This window comes from Canis lupus, chromosome 14 (genome assembly GCF_003254725.2).
Source record: "Canis lupus dingo isolate Sandy chromosome 14, ASM325472v2, whole genome shotgun sequence".
NCBI lineage: Eukaryota > Metazoa > Chordata > Mammalia > Carnivora > Canidae > Canis > Canis lupus.
Genome location: NC_064256.1, coordinates 45746303 through 45760095, shown reverse-complemented (window position 1 = coordinate 45760095; position 13793 = coordinate 45746303).

Here is a 13793-nt window from a genome sequence, read left to right as displayed (position 1 = left end):
ACGTTGTATAAAGGGAAGAATACTGGGAAGCTGCCCACCACACCCTGTGTTAACTTCCTGGAGACCCATGATTAGAGTTTTTCAAATGCTAACCAACCACTCCTTCTTAGGTAGCTTCAATTAGTAACTAGTCCAACTTGGGGTATAAAAAAAAGCTAACATAAAAAAGTTATCACCTTGAAATACATATTGAAATATTTTGAGGTCGATTATAAAAAAATATAACAAGCACTGCCACCCTCTTTACCCACAAACCCTATTTTTATCAGATTTTTATTGAAAATCTTTTTTTTTTTTTCTCAGTAAAAGTTCCCTATGATCTCTGACCTTTTTGTTCAGCGTTTCAGTTCTAGAGGCTTTGAACAGGATTTAATTTTGTCTGGAGGAAATGCAGGACAGGTTAAGGTACAGGAATAAATAGCCCAAGCCGAAGAAAACTAGGATTTTTAAAGTACTATAAAATGTTTACATCCAAAAAAAAAAAAAAAAAGGTTTACATCAACAACAAGGTGCAACACAAAGTTACCATATATTTATCAAGGTTACCTAAGTTGTATCTGGAAAAATACAGTTGTTAATGAGATCATTCTTTCCAAGAAGAAAGCAAAAATATGTTTGTCTATCTTACATAAAGAGGGAGAAAAAGAATAGCAGCATTATTTCTGCTGAAAATAATCTTCTTTTTCTTGGGTATTGAAAAATACAAACTGTATATTTTGACAAGAAAGAAAATAGCCATATTTGGGATGGTAACTTTTAATACCTAACATAGAATTGATAACTTCTGTTGTATGATGTGGTTATTGCAATAAAATTCTCTTTCTGTAGACAAGCTTTCAAACTTCTTACCAGTCTGTACTGAAAAGGGTGGTATTAAAGAAGATAATGAACTCCCACCCCTGCACCAGATTAGGTTTCTTGGAAACCTAGGATGTGTTGTTATCCATTGCTTTATTCAAATATTACTTGGATAGAAAATCATTCTTGGGGTGCACAAACCACAGAAGGCTTTTGGATGCAACACAACCTCCAAAAATTAAATGATTCCAATCTTGCAAAGTTTCAATTGGACTCATGTCCTTATAAAAAGCCATTTTTCTTCAGTTTGGTAATTGCAAGGGCAAATCAACAGTGGGCAGAGCACAAACTTTTAAGTGGCGTCATTAGACAGCCAAACCTATAAAATATCACATTATTTAGGCAACGTATAGCTCAGTCAGTGTTACTGGTAAAATATTTTAGTCTAGCAACAATAACAAACTTGTAAAGTGGCTCAAATGAAAAGCAAAAGAAATCATTCCCATCAGCTTTTGGAAGGAGAACAGTACTGCCACATAACCAGCAATAAGATGAAGATTTCTGTTGTTTTGGATATAATTGATAGTGTCTTGATTCATGTCAGTCTATCACATAAAAATACAACATTTTCTTCTGATAACCTCTTGAAGTCAAGGCATTCTCTGGGCTTGAGGTTTGTTCTGATGAGAAACAATAAGATCTTTATGTGGCTATTCATTTTGCGGTATAAATAACTAGAATCCCAGATAAGAAAATTATATTTACAGCCTAACTTTATTATTTTAAAATTGTTGTTTTCCTCCTTAAACAAGTCAGCTGACTCTGGATTGCTGGAAATCCCTGCACATTTTATCATGCCTGGGTCAGCAGTATATTCTTGGCTTCAGAAACATTGATGTTGAAAATTGAACATCTGGTCTTCCCTTTCTATTACCTCCCCACCCCACTCCTCACTATTTCTCCCCCAAATAATCAGCATTCCCTCTTTTGCTTCTCTGGCTTGAATAGCATTTAAAACTTGAATTTGGTATGTGTTATATTTATCTGTTTCCGGAGCCAATTGAACACTATTTCCAGTTCTGAAAATCTCTTAGCAGTGCCATTTCCTATTACTCCTTTTTATAAACCCCTGAAAAGCAAGGGTGAAGGTTATTCTGATGGGTTGGATCAACTGGTCACTAGTATAAGGAATTGCCTTGCCCAATGTCCTTGCCCAATGTCAGAATCCTTCTTTCTTCCTGCCTATCATGGGTATTCTTTAAGTAGACCTAATGAAATTTCTCCCATAATGATGTTCTAGCCTTGATGTCCTTGTAACCCCAGAATTGAATGCAAAATACAATGTGCATATTATATATTATATTATATTATATTATATTATATTATATTATATATATTCCCTTTTTCTTGCCTTTAGTCAGTTTCTCAAAATGAACTATAAACTTAAGATTTTAAAAAACACATTTCTAAACCAAGAAGATTAGTCACTTACTTTAAGGAAGTATCCAAAAAAAAAAAAAAAAAAAAAGGAAGTATCCAAATGCCTTCCTTGGACTACTGCTGGTTTCCATTGGGTATGAGGGATACTGCTCAGTAGAGACTTGCTAGGTAAAACATACACAGCAGGCACACGGAGTGATCCCACAGTGTTCCCAATACATCTGAGACATGCAACACTCACCGGAGTACAGAACATAACCATGATGACCTGAATTCCATTTGGATCCCCCACATTCTATTCTTTTTAAAAACAGATCATATATTTGCAAATAACATATCAGATAAAGGGCTAGTATCCAAGATCTATAAAGAACTTACTAAACTCAACAGCAAAGAAACAAACAATCCAATCATGAAATGGGCAAAAGACATGAATAGAAATTTCTCCAAAGGAGACATGCACATGGCCAACAAGCACATGAGAAAATGCTCTGCATCACAGGCCATCAGGGAAATACAAATCAAAACCACAATGAGATCCCACCTCACACCAGTGAGAATGGGGAAAATTAACAAGACAGGAAACAACAAATGTTGGAGAGGATGTAGAGAAGGGGGACCCCTCTTACACTGTTGGTGGGAATGTGAACTGGTGCAGCCACTCTGGAAAACTGTGTGGAGGTTCCTCAAAGAGTTAAAAATAGACCTGCCCTATGACCCAGCAATTGCACTGCTGGGGATTTACCCCAAAGATACAGATGCAGTGAAACGCTGGAACACCTGCACCCCGATGTTTATAGCAGCAATGTCCACAATAGCCAAACTGGGGAAGGAGCCTCGGTGTCCATCAAAAGATGAATGGATAAAGAAGATGTGGTCTCTATATACAGTGGAATATTCCTCAGCCATTAGAAACGACAAATACCCACCATTTGCTTCAACGTGGATGGAACTGGAGGGTATTACGCTGAGTGAAGTAAGTCAATCGGAGAAGGACAAACATTATATGGTCTCGTTCATATGGGGAATATAAAAAATAGTGAAAGAGATTAAAGGGGAAAGGAGAGAAAATGAGTGGGAAATATCAGAGTGGGAGACAGACCATGAGAGACTCCTAACTCTGGGAAACGAACAAGGGGTGGTGGAAGGGGAGGTGCGTGGGGGATGGGGTGAGTGGGTGACGGGCACTGAGGGGAGCACTTGACGGGATGAGCACTGGGTATTATACTATATGTTGGGAAATTGAACTCCAATAAAAAAATACAAAAAAATAAGAAAATAAAAACAGATCATTCTTTTCTTTATTATAAAGTAAGATTCTTTGATAATTCTTGCCTGTCCCATTGAAGACGTCTTTGAAGAGCAAGACTTAAGTTGTACAATTTTGCCTAACTCTCTCGCAATATATTTTGTTGGGCTGTTGAAAAATATCACTGCTTTCTGAGATCTTCATAGTAAATGGTAACTAAATGTTTAAAGAAGTATACTTTTCAGTGGACTTTCCTAAAGTCACTGAGATGTGAATAGAATCCAGAAGACTTTGTTTCTGTTGTTCCAATTCAAAATAGTCTGAGAATGGAAATGATGACTTTTTAAGTGGAACTGAGCTTCAACTTTTAAGAGATGTTGTAGATTTTTGAGGGAAGGAGGACACGTGTCTGGGACCCAGCATTCCCATGTGGTTTCCAGCTTCTAAAATTTATCTCATATGTCTTAAGTGTTTGGTATAAATTTTATGAGACTTCACATTTCCATCCAATGTGTTAAATCTTAGATTAAGACCAAACTTACACACCTTTTCTTACTTATGAGCAATTAAATGATATGATAACAAAAAAAGTGACTTTATTTACAGCACTGATGAAAAAGATTGGCAATGTGGTAACTCTTACTTTTAAAATGTAATTCCTTTTTTAACTAATTTTTAAACTAACCTTTGAAACTAACTGACTCTTTTCAAGGCAAGATCCTTGGAACCACTTGGTGAGTATATATTGAATATTTTACTTTTTCCTGTGATACAGCACGAAGTTCATCCAAATAGAACCATGCCTCCACCACATAAATCATTCAGAAGATCTGGTAACTTTCCATGTGATTCAGTTAAATCCTTTAAATCCCACAGGAGAATTTACTTGCTTTTGGCATATTTCACCATATTAGGAGGAAAACCAGTCTCCAAGGACATGGTGGTTAATGAGAATGGGCCAAAAGCAGATGTCCTAAACTCAGTTTCCTTAGCTTAGGCATTTTCAGATGGTGTTTCTCTTGGTCAAGAGTCCCTAAATAAGTTTCCTTTCTGGGTCCGCAGTACCCCTTAGGCTCCTCACAATGCCTTTAAAAGGGTAAAGAGTCCTTCCTTTCATAATTAAAGATGACAACTGCAGAGGGGAGTTAACATGTTGAACTAAATTCACTGGCACTGAGCTGAAAACCCAACTGTCCCGGAGTATCGGAACTGAGGGGCTTGAGGGCAGCAGAAAGAGATGAAGTCCAACAAGAAAGAGAAGTGAGTAGGACTCTTGCTGGGAAATTGAGAGGCTTTGGGAGGCTAATCAAGTCTCCCTACCTCTCACTTTTGCCTAGTCCCCATCTATTTGTGCACACATTCTCTGAGCTGAGATGGAAAGCCACCTTCTGGTGGTGGCTGGTATTTTATGGATAGTGGAAACTAAATTGAATTTTAAGCCCTTTCCCATCCTCTATTTCTTTAGTTTCATTATGTAAACATGAATCCACAATGCCCAGGAGAGAAGTGTCATGGGCTCTGAGAAGACACACACATTTTGTTCAAGAGACCATTCCTTCACATCAATGGAAGTGGAACAGAGGAGGCAAATCCATTTTATTTTATTTTTTTAAAGATTTTATTTATTTATTCATGGGAGACGGAGAGGGAGAGAGAGAGAGAGAGAAAGAGAAGCAGAGACACAGGCAGAGGGAGAAGCAGGCTCCACGCAGGGAGACTGACATGGGACTCGATCCTGGGTCTCCAGGATCACGTTCTGGGCTGAAGGCAGTGCTGAACCGCTGAGCCACCTGGGCTGCCCTATTTATTTTTTTAAAGACTTTATTTATTTGAGAGAGAGAGTATGAGCAGGAGTGAGAGGCAGAGGGAGAGGGACAAGCAGGCTCCCCCCTGAGCAGAGAGAGCCCTACATGAGGCTCAGTCCCAGGACTCTGGGATCATGACCCGAACCAACTGCTTATAGACAGAGTCACCCAGGCACTCCCTCAGCAAATCCATTTTAAATTGTATTGATGCCACAATTAAAAGAAATATCTCCTCTGAAAGACTTTACATACGCAAATCCATAAATGACTAAATGATAGAAATATTTTCAGTTTCATATAAGGTAAGTTTTAAAAATCTCATTGGAACTCTTCTGCTGAAGGTCATGGCAAAGCCTAGTCTCTCCCATGATCAGATTGATCATGGGTCATCTCTACTCTAGGTGAGTTTGAAGCATCTATTTCCAGACTAGAGGAGGGAGGACATAGGATAAAGAAGGAAATGAAACGTGTTCAGAATGTGGTCGCTCACTCTGCCTCATTAGTGATCTTAGTAGTTCCTGATAAGCTCTCCCACATTTTTTTTTGCCAATTCTTGACATTGAAAACGTCCCCCCCAAAAAAAAAAGAAAAAAAAAGAAAATTTCCAGAGCAGAGCTACACAATTTATCAAATTTCTACATATATACTTGCTTTTTTTTTTTTAAGGATTTTATTTATTTATTCACGACAGAGAGAGAGAGAGAGAGAGAGGCAGAGACACAGGCAGAGGGAGAAGCGGGCTCCATGCAGGGAGCCCAACGTGGGACTTGATCCTGGGACTCCAGGATCATGCCCTGAGCCAAAGGTAGGCGCTAAACTGCTGAGCCACCCAGGTGTCCCAGGACTCATTTTTTCTTAAATCAAAAAACAGACTTTAATCTTAATGTCTGTATGCAAAGTATTAAGTTACATACAAGATGCTTTTTTGTTGAGGAGGAAGGATAAAGCAGAGGTATGGGAGTAGATACCAAGGCATGTCAAATGATGTACTGTCAACTTTTCAACTGAGTATAGGTCAATGAAATATTCCGAGCCTGAGGTTGTGGCTGAGCCCATGGCTCCAAACCTGGACAGAATGGCTCCTTCCAAAGTCAGCATTTAAACTAGCCACCCCCACCACAAACCCAACCCCAGATGTTGCAAGAACTAGATTAATCTAAGGTCTTTCTAGCCTCCCACTGAGCATACATATTTAAATTCTGGGACTCCAAGCCAAAATTTCCCAGTGGACCACCTTATCCTTCATTAACTGAAAAAATAAACAGTTCTGTAGTAATGGAGAAGGGCCCTTTTCAGAGAAATGTCTTTGATGCTAAGGCTGCTGTAAGGATATATATCCCCATGCTTCTTGTGAATTTTAACACCAAACTCAAGGACCCCACAATAGAAATGGGCAACCAATAGTCAAGAACAGAAGTGTTTCTTATAAAGGCAATGGATGCGTAATTATAATCACTCTGACTCCAGTTTAAGGGAACCAAATCAAGGGGTCAAGGAGTGGCTAGGGCACTGGGGAGTCACAGCTCGTGCACTGAACCCAAAAGACAGAGCTAATCACAGTGATGGTGTGACTGCCACACACAACAGGCTGCTGCTTCTCCTTTCTTGAGGTGGTGACAGCCTATGACATTTTAGCTACGATGCTTACCCTACAGAAGGAGCCCATGGTATGTTATTGACAACCCTACTATTTTTCAATTTGTTTTATATATTGCCATCACGAGTGGGAGGAAATGAGAGTTTATCAATATTTCCTTTACGTTCACCTTGGTGGGGGAGGGAAGAAGCTAGCATGGTCTTATATGTACCTGTTTTCAGTTGACTTGTTTTAAATAAGCATGACACCTAGCTGAATGTTACTTTCTCCTCTGGGCAGAATTCTTTCCAAGAAGGTGAAGAGCACATATCCTCAAGGTAAAAAGAACCACCCTTGTGTGTGGCAAAATAAGAAATGTAGTTATATAGAATTGACACCTAGAGGAACCAACTCACCACCTGCCAACACCAACAAACCAAAAACACATAGTCATGCCTCCTGGTTGAAAGCATGCGTGCTCAAGTTAGATGGACTTGGATTCAAATCCCAAGTAGGTGCGAACCTTCTGCTATGTAGGTGAGTAATTGTCTTCAGGCAGATCCTTCCAGAATTAGACCCAAATTCAAGTGATTTATTATCAATAAAGAACTCCCAGAAAAAAATGGCAAAAGCTTGATAAGCAGACTAAGGAAAAAGAAGCAGCTAAGCAAAGGTCTATCTAATTTTACTTAAAGACCAGCCTCAGTTTGATCTCTGCAAAGGTCTGAAGGGGGTAAATTACACCCAGAGTTTGTCTAGAAGCAAAGGAAGCTAGGCTTTTGTACTTGAGCATTGGTCACAAGCTAGGGGGACTTGGGCACAGGTCAGGCGGTTACGGTAGCCCAAGGGCAATCCTCTGAAGAATTTTGCAGCTATAAGCTCTTAGCAGCAAGACGCATCAAACAGAAGGATGGATGCCCAGCACCAGGGGAAATGATTGGAGAAGATTGGGTGGGGGTACCAAGAGTGTCTACTACTGGGACTGGGCAAATTTCTTAACTTCTCTGAGCTTATTTTCTTTCATGTAAAATGGAGGAAGAAGTAACTAAACTAAGAGAATTGTCATGACCATGAAATGGAGATGCAAAATGCACAGAATCTGATATGGAATAAGTGTTCAATTAAATATTACCCAATCTCTCACCGGCTATCAACTCCCCAAGAACAGGGGAGCATCTCCTTCATTATTACTGTCTCCCTACTCACTAGAAAAGTGCTTCGTACATAGGAGGCACTCAATGAATATTTGTGCAGCTTTAAGGTAAGAACAACATCATAGGGATGCAGAAGGCTTTGCCAAAGATAGAAAACTAAATTCAGGTGGGATTGGACAGTAAGCTCATGACAATTCAAAAACCCTATTTTGACAACAGAAAAAAAGCAGAATTCTCAAGTGGGAAAGGATAAGTACATGATAGGGATAATTGGGGCTTACTAAAAAGACTTTTATTGACAAAAATCAAAATAATTTTTTTCCCTGTTTTGGGATGGGCCCAGAGTAGAGAGGGTCTTCTGAGTTGCCTTCAGTGCATTGCACTCACAAGTCTTAAATCATTGTTCTTTTTGGAAACTAAAAAAGGCTTGCCTATTTTAGCAATTCTCAAGATTTTTGGTTCCAGGACTTCTTTTTATTCGTGACACACACACACACACACACACACACACACAGGCAGAGACACAGGCAGAGGGAGAAGCAGGCTCCATGCAGGGAGCCCAATGTGGGACTCGATCCCGGGACTCCAGGATCACACCCTGAGACGAAGGCAGAAGCTCAACCACTGAGCCACCCAGGTGTCCCAAGTTCTAGGACTTCTTTACATTCTTAACACTTAGTGAGGACCCCAAAGAGCTATAGTTTATATAGGCTGTAGCCAGCAATATTAGAAACTGACACTGAGAAAATGTTTAATTCTTAGTTACCTAATTTTAAAATAATAAAAGTTACAAGTTAGCATAAGTAATATATTTTTATGAAAACAATGATATTTTCTAAAACCAAAAAAAGACAGTAAGTGGCACTGTTTTACGTATTTGCAAATTTAATATTTGGTTCAACAAAGATAGCTAGATTCTCTCTCCTTCTCTATTTAGTGCATTATGACATGTTGTTTCATTTGAACACTTTAAGACTTCATCTTCAAGAAGACCCTGACTGACCTCTTTCATAGGTCCACATTTCCAACCATCGATGACTCCTTCTAGAGCAATAGATAGCCAGCAAGTCAATCTCATCCAGAAAGATTTTTTGTTTGTCCTCTGTGTCCAGGACCAAGTGGTTATGCAAGAGAATTTTATCACCTAGTCCTGCCCTGCAATCCAACAACACCAACATTTGGAGAGGAGAAAGAACAATTACCAGACAGTCTGCAACCAGCCGGAACATTATTGTGTGGGCCAGGGTGCTCTGCTGAGCATCTGTTCCATGGGATATTAATAGCCATGGCATGAGAATAAGTTAGGGAAGCACGGGGTTAAACCAAAGCCAACAGGTGTCTCTATTGCAGGGCTTTTCAAATTGAGAAGAGAACACACTGTGTTTCCCAAATTTGTTTAAGAATGAGACCCTTTTTCACTGAACAACTATCAATTCAGTTTAAAGAACACATTTTGGGGACAGCCCAGGTGGCTCAGCGGTTTAGCACCGCCTTGAGCCCAGGGCTTGATCCTGGAGACCAGGGATTGAGTCCCGTGTCAGGCTCCCTGCATGGAGCCTGCTTCTCCCTCTGCCTGTGTCTGTCCCTGCCTCTGCCTCTGTCCCTCTGCCTGTGTCTGTCCCTGCCTCTCTCTCTCTCTCTGTCTCTCATGAATAAATAAATAAAATCTTTAAAAAAAACCAAACACTTTTTAGAACACTAACATAAACTCTAATGGCAGAGATGGGGTGTGTGGGGCCTAAAAGCTGTTAGCCCAGTTGAAAAGCCACAGATTTGAATTAACTTCTAGCAAGGGTTAAGATATTTCTGTACTTTTAGGGTTCCTTCTCCAAAATTCCAAAAATTCATTAGCCTAGAGTCTATTTGCAAGGTTTGGGTTATTAACATCACAGACTGAGCCAGAGATGAAGTCTAAAGCTAGAGAATACCAGAGGGAAGTTCTTTCCTATGCCTAGGTGTCTTCTCCCAGATACCTGCATGGCTGGTCAAGCTCCCTCAAGTCTGCTCAAATGCCATGTCCTTATCAAAGCCCCCTCTTACCACCCTATTTAAATGACAGCCCCATTTCTCAGCACCTCCTATGCCCCATTCTCCTTTTTCCCCCCATATCATATCTCCACACTAACATACTGTATAATTACCTCCTTTGTTTTATGACAGTCTCATTACCACAACATAGGCTCCATGAGGGCAGACATTTTTGTCCCTTCTGTTCACCTAGAACATCTCTAGATTTGGTATTCTAAATCTGGCACATTGTCTGGAACAATGCTTAGTGCACAGTAGCTGCTCCATAAATATTTGTTGAATGACTGGATCAAGAAAGACAGGATGTTAGGTTTTCACTTGAGGTTGTAGAGTGTATTTTATATTGTTTAGTCTTGCTCCTCTATCCTCAACCTCTAGATCCCAGGATGCTAGATTCCATTTTGATCCTTTGGTTCTATTTTGATCCTTCACTTTGGTGTCTGGTATCCGCGAGGTGAACAGCAATAGCAGGAGCCTCTGTGTTACCAAAGCCCTCACTCTTAGTGACATCACACAACCCCTCACCAAGTTGCCAGCTTGCAAAAGTATTAAGGAGGATAGAGGAAATATTTCTATTTCCATACAAATAAAAATGACCAGATATTAATGCAGAGATGCTGCTCTGGGAAACAGCCATTGACCATCAAGAGAAGGTGACACAGTTTACTTAATAGCCCCCTAATACTGCATATTTATCAGTATTTGTTAATTTTTCTCTATTGTAAACAACTTTTTAATGAACATTTTAGGATATAACTCTTTCATATTTAGTTTATGTCTTTATGGAGCATATTTAAAAACATATGTACTGAATCCCACTGTAAACTTCATCTTGTGATTATTTTCATTAAGTCTAATTTCCTGTGTTTAATTACTCAGATCTAAATTTTGAAAGATGCTTTATTCTTCCATCAATTTTAATGTTACCATGTACAGCTCAACCAGGAACATTTTATTTTATATTGAATATTTCCACAAGTTCTTCTTCTTTTTTTTTTTTTTTTGGTGACCTTTTGTAGTTTTCAATACTATAAACAAGAGGTGACTTTTCAGACAGGTAATCATGTAACACTTTATATTTTATTATATTTTATATACTTTCTTTAGTAATATATATGATGAATTGAATAACAGTATGATAATTTGCATTTATTTCTAGGGTAAACTATAATAAAAGTGTAAGTAATTCTCAGATATGGTAAGGTTGCTCTATGGTGAAAATGCATTCATTGTTTCCAAAAGTCTTCTTTCAACTTTGATGAATTTCAATAGGCTCTCTGGTATAATCAGCACATTCCTGGGTCAAAATGGTAGGGATAAAAACAATGGGGGCAAAATGTCCTACTTTGGATCAGCAAAGGCCAAATGGAAGATGTTTAATTTCAGTTAGTCATTGAAGGATAATTAAGATTTGCTGCCAGAAGGAAGGAATACAGATGGCCTTTTGCAGCTGCTCTGCTCCATATTTTTCACTGCACCATTTGAACAGGTGGATGGTATGATCTCACTCTTCTAGCCTATTTTGACTCATGTTTATGAATTTCTTATCCAAATTTTGCTAGCACTGATTAATCATCTTCTCATGAAATCTTTCTCAGAAGCAAAGCATTCTCTGGATCAAATGCCATTAAATCACTTTCCTTCATTGATCAAATTCTGTACTACACATTTATACCTTTTTCTTTTTTTTTTTTTTACATTTATACCTTTTTCAATATTTTTCCCATTTTAATCTCTGTCCTCCTGAATTTATCAGATTATATTCCTCATAAATTTTAAGATTTTAGGGACACCAAAAGGGCTCAGTGGTTGAGTATCTGCCTTTGGCTCAGGTCGTGATCCTGGTGTCCTTGGATAGAGTCCTGCATCGGGCTCCCTGTAGGGAGCCTGCTTCTCCCCCTGCCTATGTCTCTGCCTCTCTGTCTCTCATGAAAGAATAAATGAAAAATATTTTTTAAAAAAGATTTTGTGCAACACATTTTTAACTGAGATACTATTTTTATGCTGGGCAATGTTCTAGATGATGGGAATACCTAGTAAATCAAACAGATATTAATTCCTGCATTCACGGAACTTCATACTGAATCATTAATCAGGGCTGTAAAGTTGTCTAGAAATAATTTCAGAGTAATCATCTCTGGTTTTGTGAGTGTTCTTTTTGAAGCCACGATTTCTAACAAGTTCAGTGGTTCTGGGTCCAATTTTGAGTTTTAATTTATTTTTTAAGAAGACTTGATTCTTCTATCAGTTTTTTTTAATCTGTATCTTGCCATGTGCAGTTTTAGCTGTTGACAGTTTTATTTCATGTCGATTATTTCTACTGAGTGTAATTTTTTTCCTGAGCCAATTTCTGCAGTATCCAGTATGACCAACAAATGACCCTCTAAACAGTTTTTTCATGTATAGTAAGTTTTACCACTTGCATCTTTCGGCATTGTCAGTTTTATTTTGTGTTGATTATTTCTACTGAGCCAAAAATTTCCCCAGCAACCTAGTAAAAAGGTCCTTTGGGTCAAATTCTTGGGATTAAGCCTGCAAAATATTTTTTTAAAAAATCCCTGATTGAAATGGTGTGGTAAAAATTGTGTTTCAAGATTTTGTATTTTGGAAGAGATGCATGGGAAAATATGAAAAGTAGTATTTCCTATACTTTAATGGGCACACAAATTACATGGGATCTTGATAAAATGCAGATTCTCAGTCAGTGGATCATGGGGCCTGATGCTTTGCTTTTCTAACAAGCTCTCAGGAGATACTAATACTGCTAATCCACAGGCTGAGTAGCAAGGAGTTAGAATATATGCTTTGCGGTCCTGCAGGCTAGAGTTCAAGTCTTAAGGAACTTATTTAACCTCTGAGTCTGGTTTTATTCATCTGTAAAATGGGATGATAATACTATTACCTATCTAAGAGGGTTTTTTGTCAAGGTTAAATAAGATGATTTATATAAAATACTTAGCACAGGGCTTCTGGTTTTATTCATCTGTAAAACGGGATGATAATACTATTACCTATCTAAGAGGGTTTTTTGTCAAGGTTAAATAAGATGATTTATATAAAATACTTAGCACAGGGCTTCCCACCTAGTAAATAATGAATGGTTACTCTTATCAATAGACCAGTAAAAATACATATAAGCACATGGCATGTTTCAGGAATGAACGTTAAGTGGCCTGGCTACACAGAGTATGGTCCTTGGACCAGCAACATCTAGCAGCTTGATAGAAATATGAAATCTCAGACCCCACCTCAGACCTACTGGGTAAGAATCTGCATTTTAACAAGATCCCCTGGAGATTCGTGTGCATATTATAGTTAGAGAAGCAAAGAAAGGGGATAAGAGACGATTCTGAAAAGGTATCCCAAGGACTGTAAACCACTTGACTTGCCCACTGAGGACCTTTAAAACTTTTTTGCAGGGCTGTGGGGTGGAAAATACCCATTCTTCCTATCCATCCACCCCCACACATTCCCATGTCAGGCACTGTGACTCAGTCAAGCACCCTTTCCAGGTGAACCTTGGTTAATCTCAGGATCCCTAGTGACACAATGCCCTGAATAGGGCTTATCGATAGATCCCAGGTGACAGAAATGATAATTTGCCATCACTGCAAGAGACCATTTGGAGCCACCAAAAAACTTTAAAAAGGAAAACATGAGACTATATGTAATGGCTTAGAAGAGTCTATGGTACCTGGTAAACCCTCAATAAATAGGAGTCAATTACTTTTACCTAGCCTAAC